Source organism: Protobothrops mucrosquamatus, unplaced genomic scaffold, assembly GCF_001527695.2.
Source record: "Protobothrops mucrosquamatus isolate PMUCROS unplaced genomic scaffold, P.Mucros_1.0 scaffold223, whole genome shotgun sequence".
Taxonomy (NCBI): domain Eukaryota; kingdom Metazoa; phylum Chordata; class Lepidosauria; order Squamata; family Viperidae; genus Protobothrops; species Protobothrops mucrosquamatus.
Genome location: NW_015386575.1, coordinates 346,284 through 354,862, shown reverse-complemented (window position 1 = coordinate 354,862; position 8,579 = coordinate 346,284). Strand labels below are relative to the sequence as shown.

The window sequence follows — 8,579 nt, the reverse complement described above, 5'->3', positions numbered from 1 at the left end:
AGGGTCTCCTCAGGGTGCCGTCAACCAGACAGTGTCGGTTGGCGACCCCCAGGGGGAGAGCCTTCTCTGTTGGAGCCCCCACCCTCTGGAACGAACTACCCCCAGAGATCCGGGTGATTCCGGATCTCCCCTCCTTCCGCCGCGCCCTCAAGACATGGTTATTTCAGCTGGCAGGACTGGCCTAAGGGGTATTTTAAATCTGGTTTTTTAAATAATTTTAAAAAAGAAAGGCCTATATTAATATTTTATTTTAACCACATTTTAAATTTGTATATTGTATTGTTATTCTGTTTTAAATTGGCTGTCAGCCACCCTGAGTCCTTTAGGAGAAGGGCGGGGTATAAATGCGATTAATAAATAATAAATAAATAAATAAATAAATATATTTGTTTTTTTGTATGGTGATGGTAATATCACTCTATATCAGTGGTTCTCAACCTTTTTAATGCCGCGACCCCCAACCGGTCGTAAGTCGAGGACTAAACCGGTCGTAAGTCGAGGACTAAACCGGTCGTAAGTCGAGGACTTTCCCTGCCCAGGAGCGCCACGCATGCGTGGTTCCGCCCCCTGTGCCGGCCGAGGCATAGCTGGCAAGCGGCAGAGACTGAGCAGGCCGACCACCAGCTGGCCCAGCTCAAGGGAGGTAAGGCACCCGCCGGAAAAGGGGGGAAAAAAAGGCGGACAGCCTTGCTTGGCAACCCCCGTGAAATGGTCGATCGGCCCCAAATGGGGTCGCGACCCATAGGTTGAGAACCGCTGCTCTATATGCCATTGGAAAGTATTCTAGACAATTGAGATGCTATAACCCAAAGCTAGTTTAACAGCTCCCTTTGTAAAGAGAAAATTTCAGCAGTGAAATTGACTTGTGTCCCATGAGTTTCCTCTTTTTTTCTTCAGAGAAAACAAGGAATGAGCATTTTCTTTTCATATTCTACTATTCTTCTCAGGGTCTCTCTCACTCTCTCTGTGTGTATGTGTGTGTGGTTTGTGTGAATGAGTATTTTTGCTGCTGCATTTGCAAAAATGTCAGCATTAATAGAATTTTTGCTTTCAAAAATGAAAAATCCCCGAAAAATACACTATGTTGAGTTGTGGACAAGCAACAAGTACTTTTAAAACAAGATTAAGATTAATGAATCTTCATCATAGAATATATGTGTAAGAGAAGATAAATAATAACAAACTTCTGGAAGAAATATTATTAATTGCCTACATTAGGAAATCAGGCATAGAAAACTTCCAGTTGAAAGACCTTGAAAATATAAATGGTTATGATATATCCTGCATTTTTAAGTTATAATAAAAACTTCAGCATGAATACCAAACTGACCTATTAAGGCAGTCAATAAAGTGTACAGAAATTTTAGCAATTGTACTCTTTGTGAAGCATACTTTTTTTTGTACAATGCACACACATTTATTCATGTTTTTTTTGCTATAAAATGGCTATAAAGCATTAAAACTGATGGAAGCAAAACTATATATTGATTTTTGACATATAATATAATTAATTGTATAAGTATTGAGCAAACATGTACTGTCTTAGCCACATCTCCTTTACTTTTGCTCATTGTAGAATAGACTCTTGTCATGGATTAGCCTGTATATTACAAACTGTAGCATGTTATCCAATTCATGTTTTATGAATTTCAGCAACTTGTGACAGTATATTATCATTTTACCTACAGGTCTAATTTGGAGATAACAGTTCTACTGTATTTCTCATCAGATATTTAAAGGAAGCTGCCCTTGAAAATTAAGGACTGTTATATTTTGATTAACTTTGGTATACTTTTAAACTGTGGTGGTGTTGCTAAACCCTTTTAGTGGTTAAGCTTTATTAATAGACAATATCAATACTTTTGTTTTAATAAGATCTACTTTATTACAGAATTTTGTCCATCATTATTGTAAAATATTGAATCTATCATAATTTCCCCAGGAATCCATATAAACATATACTACAGATTCTGGCTTTAGCAATGTTTGCTTATTTTACTATTTTTGCTGGTAATTGACCATATTTTTAGTACAAAATAGATAAAATAAAAATATGTTTTATTCTTTTAAAAATGATAAGAAAAAATGAATGTGCATAAATTTACATCGTTCACAAGGAGTCTTACATATATATTCATATCATACTGCGCAATCTATTTATATTTAGGTAGGTGTAGGTTTAATAAGTAAAAATGGGAGAAATGTAAATTTAAATATATAAACAGATAACATTATTCTTCTGACTCATATTCTCATATCAAGACCACAATTAACACCTTTGCTCCATGAAGTGCACTGGACCCAGTTTGCTTCCAGGTTCAATTCAAAGTGTTGGTTATCACTTATATAACCTTATATGTCATACAGGAAGGCTACCTAAGGAACCAACTTCACATCAGCCTATCCCACTTGATCAGGCAGGGAATGTATACTGAAGGTATACCCATCAGTCTGTATAATAACATGGCTATTCTTTCCTTTGTTCAATTATTTGGATCATATTTCATAACATTTCTGCTCCTTTTATAATAAAAACACTTATATGATACCTAAAGTAGAGATCTGAATGGGAGGAACATCAACAAATAGTTAACTTTCATGGGTACATGATAAATACTTCCACAAAAGCTAAAACTGTATTCTTTTTCTGTCCTTCCATGTAATTAGAATGCTTAAAACACTTTTCCCATTGGAAAAATGGCATCTGATCATAATAGTGGAAAGATACTTTAATGTGTGTTATATTTGTATGCCATGTTATGCTTACAATTAATAAAATGGAAAAGTGAAATCAAGGAATACATTGTGCACTAAAAATAAAATTTACTTTGGGCCTTTAGAGGGGGAGAGTAAAACCATTTCTGAAAAAAACCTTGCCAAGAAAACTGTAGGAACAAGTTCAGGCAGTAGCCAGGAATTGACACTGACTTGAAAGCACATACACACATGAAAGGGAAGGGGCAATGCCGAAACTATTTTTTCCAATTCCATCTCTTCAGGTTTTTTTAGCTGTGTAAATCCTTTTTCTATACTGATTATGCCTTTTGGTTCCTCAATGAGTTCTTTCCATATCAGTCGTGTTGTAAGGTTTCTAAGGCTTTTGAGTTTGGCCTCAAAACATTACAAGTATAGTTTTTATTCATGATAATCTGTTACTTCTTTCTGCCTCCAAGTCCAACCACAACTACAAAAAGAATATACAAAACAGAATATTTGTTTTAAAAGAACACAAAGGAAAATATTTCAAGATTTATAAAATATGTGTTGTTTACTTACATCTCTTTTTTCTGATCTTTATTTTTTTTCCTAATTTGTATTCTCTCTCTTTCACTAAGGTCTTTTCCCTTTGCTTTTAAAAATATGAACTAATGAAAAATTGTATGTCCGAAATAGCAGAAAATTGATTTTGTTCAAGGACCATAAAGAATTCCATTTTCAGCTTTTCCAGATAGAATAAGAATAATCAGTATACAAAGACAAACTTGTTATTTCAACATCTCAATTGAGAAAAGGTACCTCATTCACTTTTCTGGTTACTTCTGAAGACAATTTGCAAAGACATGAAGCAGAATCTATCTATATTTATGATGTTGCACTTAAAATTGAAATGTTATCAAATTTCTACATTTCAACTTTGGTCCTCCTACATGGCTCTCTAGACTTTTCCTTTCTTATAACTTTTGTCTTATTGCTTAGTTGCATTGATTGCACAGAACTGATGTTCTGCTGACTTTTTGTTTTCAAATATTTATGTATCTATTGTAAGACTGCCTATACCATTTATAACACACATGAAAATTCATCATGCAATACCATTTTTGCAATGATATATACCAGAACTTTTAAAACTGATTTTAAAGGTCTTCATATATGTTTAATTCTTCCAAACTTCTTGTTTTATAATGTCAGTAATATTTTAAGTAAATTGGTGTCTACCAGGTAGTGCTTTTTCTTGCAAATTTTAAGTTAACAATTTCATTTGACCATAGATTTTAAACACTGAATTATAGCATCTTTAGAAAGAGTTTATTTCATTTGCTTACTTTTAATATATTCAATCATCAATGTTTTCTAATGATTTACAAAAGAACTAAAAACATTAAAAGTTATTTTTTTCTACAACCCAGATTTTTTTAAAAAAACTTTAACATGCATTTAAAATTAAATTTTCACAAAATTTTAGCAGGATTTTTCTTCATAATTATATATATGTATATATGTATGTATTTTGTTTATTTTTAAATTTTATTGGCTGCCCATCTTACCACAGGGCAACTCTAAAACATTAACAGAATAACAGAGTTGGAAGTTGGACAAATGGCTCTTTAATCTCTTCTTTAAAATTTTCAGTATTGGAGCACCCACAACTTCTTGAGGCAAATCATTCCCTTGATTAATTGTTCTAACTTTCAGGAAATTTCTTCTTAATTCTAGGTTGGTTCGCTCCTTGATTAGTTTCCACCATTGCTTCTTGTTAATATTTTATGAGACAAATCCTACTAATTTTAATTAGTGTTAAATTTTGAATTTTTTATTTTGTATGTCAGAAAATGTTCACACACATAAATGATTATTTGCATTTGTTAGCAATTATTAAGTTGTTGCTTATGAAAAAGAAAAGACAGTTCATAATCAAATTTATGCCATAGGTACAGGGACCATATTTGCTTGGAAAAATAAAGAGAAACTTGGAAAAATCTGAAAGAGATTTATAAGGATAAAACAAGAATACTTATATTTATAACTTGACCTTACAAAGGAAAATTCAAGAGCAAAAGTAAGAAAATAAATAATTAAAGAATCCAAACAATTTTTCTGAAATAAAGATATGGCCTTTATATTAAAGGATCGGTGATCACTTTTCAATATAGCAAAAAGGTTTAATTAAAGTAATGTGATACAGCCAAAAATACTGTCTTTCAAATATAAGCACAAAGAAATATCATTATATAAAATGTCTATTCATTGCATACATTTTTATAATGATTGCCCAATATAGGTCATAAAGGATTCTTGATTCTTCAGCAACATGGGAATTTTGGGATGGTGCTCCTTCTGATCCTTCACATTGCTGCTGATATGATTGATGATTTGAGAAATAACTGTATCATTTTATACAATAGCCATATCCTGTTAATTGTATGTTATGAAATATAACCAGCTATGGAGAGGGAATGCACAAGCATGTCCATGCTATTGTTAGATTTATATCCCACCTATATTTTTTTACAACTCAAGGTAACATACATAATGCTTCTACCTCATAGCTTCTCCACATTAACAACCCTGGGAGATGGATTGGTTGACACTGACTGTCCTGACTCTGACTCACCCATCCAGGTTCTGTGATCAAGTGAGGATTAGAACTCACAGTTTGCCAGTTTCTAATCCAGGACCTTAACCATTGCAACAAACTATTAACAAAAAATAAATAAAAAATGAAACAAGTGAAAAGTGGACTAATAGACCTAGTTTGGCATTGACCTTTTCAGAATACTTTTTTCACTTCCCAGTATAGTTTACAATATTAACCTACTATCCAATTAGTAGCCAAGTTTCACCTTCTGTAACTTAAATGTCATTTATGTAATACAATCTGCCATGATATTCTCTTATAAGCACATTTTAAAAACCACTTTAATAATTATATAAATTTGATACTAAGTGTAGTGTTTGTTCTGTAAATAATTTTGACTGAAATGAGTGATAACCAAATGCCTTATAGGAATTGGTATGCATATGCCTAGTTTTCAAGTCCTGGAATAGTCGCTGCAGGTTTTTTTGTAAAGTTTTTCAGAAATGGTTTGCCATTGCCTGTTTTCTAGGACTGAAAGACTGGTTCAAGGTCACGCTAGAACTCACAGTCTCTTAATTAGAGGAAATACATAAGTAAAATACTGAAGACATGCCAGTCATACAGTGAAAGTAGTATTAAAAATTCAAAGATATAAAAATTATATCTTCAAGTATGAAGATATAAGAACATATTGTTGAAATCGTATTTAATAAAATTATTCACATACTTAAAATGCCATAAAATAAATGAAGTTAACAATGTTGGGGATGTTCCTCAAATCATCTTTTTTATCTGTCACATTTATTTTCCATTAGCTTTCTGCCACTTTCAACATTATTATCAATCATTTTTTGGCTAAATGTTTTTGAAAGCTCAAAGAACCATATAAATTGGTATTGCTGTTTGACCTCTCAGAATCAAGGTTAATGGAAGCTCTTTGCTGTCAGAAAAAAAACTTCAAGCCAAAGTAACGTGTCAAAAGCAGCCAGTTAGGAATGGTCCCAACACAAAAATAGTAGTTAATGTAATACAAAGCAGATGAAACATTTTGAAATGCCTATACATGAGAATTTTACTTCTGATTTAAGGATTGATTACCTAACATCACTAAATCTTAGTTCTTCCCAGCATACCTGGAAATGACTTATTTTCAAAGATGAGTAATGTAGTCGGTGCTTAGGTAGTGATGGTTTTTAAAAATATTAGGCTAAAATGGGAAGGGAACTATAAAACATTTATCTGATAATTTTTATCATGTGTTAAAAAAGAAAGCAGCATTGACATAGACAGCTGTGCAGTAAAATAAGATGATTTGGAAGTTTGTACTAAATTTCAGATATTTCACTTTAGGTGTAGGCCACAGGTCCCCAACCTATGGGGCACAAGGGACTGGTTCCGTGGGGAGAGGTTTTTCTGCGGACCAGTGGATGCATGGTTTTGTATGCTGTTTGCATCTCGTGGATAGGGCTTTGCTTGTTTGTGCAGACCAGTTGCTGGCATGCTGCGGCCAGGTACTGGTCCATGGACCGGGGATTGGGGACCCCCGGTGTAGGCCATATAGGATTTTTCAGTTATAAATCAGCTGCATTACCTGATATTAGCATGACACTATATTGTGCCAAAACAAATGTTTTATTTTATTTTGGCAATTTTTGTATCCTGCCCTTTCTCCTTTTGGCTTGAATATGGGTAAGATTGATAATTAGATTGCACCCTGAGGAAAGCCTGCATTATTTATCAGGTTGCAAATTGTTATAGAAAGATTTCTTCTTATGCTTACATTATTTTACTTTGGTTTAATCTTGTGTAATCTCACTGAAGCCAATCCAATAAATACAGCCTGATGGCAGCTTCCTTATATTGCTCATATCTGTATCCCATTGCTTATGATAGCAGCTGTCCTAGCTATTGTTTCATCCATCCATATCTCAAGATCCCAGAGGTTATACCTAAGATTTTATTCATAAAATATATGCTCCATCCAAGAAATTATGTTCTAAAGGTATTATACTATTGTATTCCCCCTTTAGAAATGATGCTCAGGATAACAATTTTACTTGCTGTTGATTTGAGCCTAAGAGGTCTTGCACCATCTTTTTTACATGACAGCTGAAGAATATGTGTGGCTTATATCTTCTTGTTCATTATGCAAGTCTTTCTCCAGTTCCTGCAACTTCCCTAGCAATCTCAAAGGAAGATGCCATGAAGAAACTCTTTCCATGGGATTTTTAAGAACTGGAACTAACCTGGGAAACTGTAAAGACATGAATAAATTCATAGCAGAAAAGTGCATCAACCATGGCTGAAACTTCCACAACTTTTAAGGAATTTAGAAAAAGTTCATCAGATAAATCAAGCATTCTTCACTGCTGCCATTTCATAAAATCAATATTTTACATTAGTTATGTTCTAGTGTTGACCCATAAAGTATTTGACTATCCCAAGTTGTTGGGAAGCATACTTTAGGATTGCTAACTCCACAAACAAGAAATGATTGATAGATTGTACTCCTAGCATGCCCACGAGATAACATTACATTTTTAGCAATTAGAGAAATAATTGTCAGATCAATGTGGGTCCATCTTCCAGACACTGTGAAAACTGGCTTGCAGCTTTCTAGGATTTCATCACCTTACTGAAGATACCAGAAACCATTCACATGGAAGACATGTACTGAATTAATCCCATGTAATAGAATCGCTTGACATCTGGCACACTAGATTGCCCCGAAGTTCCTGATTGCACAAAGAATGGTACATAGTCATTGGGATTCATGAGGTTGCTAGGCATGCCATCTCTGTCTCTGAACTATAATTCCTAAGCAGCACTAAAACAATACCAACAAAATCTAAAATTAATAATCAGTCACCAAAATTTATAAATATTTGTTCATTATTTGATTGGAATGGAAAAATATTTTTTTATACATCTACATGCTCCCTAAATTAAATGTAGGATATCTGTGATCTTCCAATATTGCTAACTATAACTCCCAGAACATTTCATTATTGGTCATCCCAAGGCTTACAAGTTCCCCAATTACCATAATAAAATCTCATTGCATATCTAAAAAGAACACTAACCAATTACTTTTTTTCTGGAAATGGAGCATATGGAAAATCATATCACTGCGGCAAACTAATTGACAGGACTTCATAAAAAAAAGAACAGATTGATCATAATGCCAAACTGCACCTGTTTGGCTTTAGATAGGAAGCACTGCCCTGGTCAGCAGCTCCTAGAGTTTTCAGTGCCCTTGGGAATCCTTGTGTCTGAAAGGCAA

The 8,579-nt window shown here is 33.7% G+C and overlaps 1 long non-coding RNA gene across 1 annotated transcript in view; it reads right to left on the bottom strand.

The window, feature by feature from the left end:
• Positions 1-8,562, bottom strand: part of LOC107285865 — a 12,679-nt gene extending 4,117 nt beyond the window's left edge. The window contains exon 1 of the long non-coding RNA XR_001548841.1: positions 8,492-8,562. This is a non-coding gene — a long non-coding RNA (uncharacterized LOC107285865). The remainder of the gene's footprint in view (positions 1-8,491) is intronic.
• Positions 8,563-8,579: the final 17 nt, after the last annotated feature.